Here is a 560-nt window from a genome sequence, read left to right as displayed (position 1 = left end):
CAACATATATATATTATTTAGCATTCATGTCAGATGAATAAAACGTGATTATATGAGAGAGAGGGAGTAATAATTAATCAACAATGAAGCTTCAAGGAAGGAGGTTAGTGAAGTAGCTCGGGAATCTTGTCTTTTTCAAAGAGAGTGCGGGTAAATGAATCGGAATATGCTGATAAAATTTAGCTTGATGTAAAAGGGGATAAAAGTTGGATCGGTAGTGTTATTTTGACCCCCAATTAATTAACTAAGGTAAAAGGGCAATTTTGTAATGTGGCACCGCCACCTACCACATCTCTACCTACCGCTCACCTACCGGCCACCTACCAGTCACCTACCTCCCACCTACCACTCTCTCGCTTCTATAAATAGAGAGGGTGTGAGACTTAGGAGAGCAAGAGAAGAGATCTTAAGCTACCACAAAGGAGGAGAGAATAGCTAGAGAGCTAGAGATGAGGAGAGCATCTTGAGGCCTTGTATCAAGGTGTCGCTTGAGAGGGAGGTCATAGAAGGAAGATGAGGGCTCATCTCTATGTATAAGCTATGTATTCTCCATTTCTTTT

The sequence above is a fragment of the Phalaenopsis equestris genome, unplaced genomic scaffold (assembly GCF_001263595.1).
Source record: "Phalaenopsis equestris unplaced genomic scaffold, ASM126359v1 Scaffold000002, whole genome shotgun sequence".
In the NCBI taxonomy this organism is placed as follows: domain Eukaryota; kingdom Viridiplantae; phylum Streptophyta; class Magnoliopsida; order Asparagales; family Orchidaceae; genus Phalaenopsis; species Phalaenopsis equestris.
The sequence above is the reverse complement of the archived record's forward strand: the minus strand, read 5'-3'. Positions refer to the sequence as shown.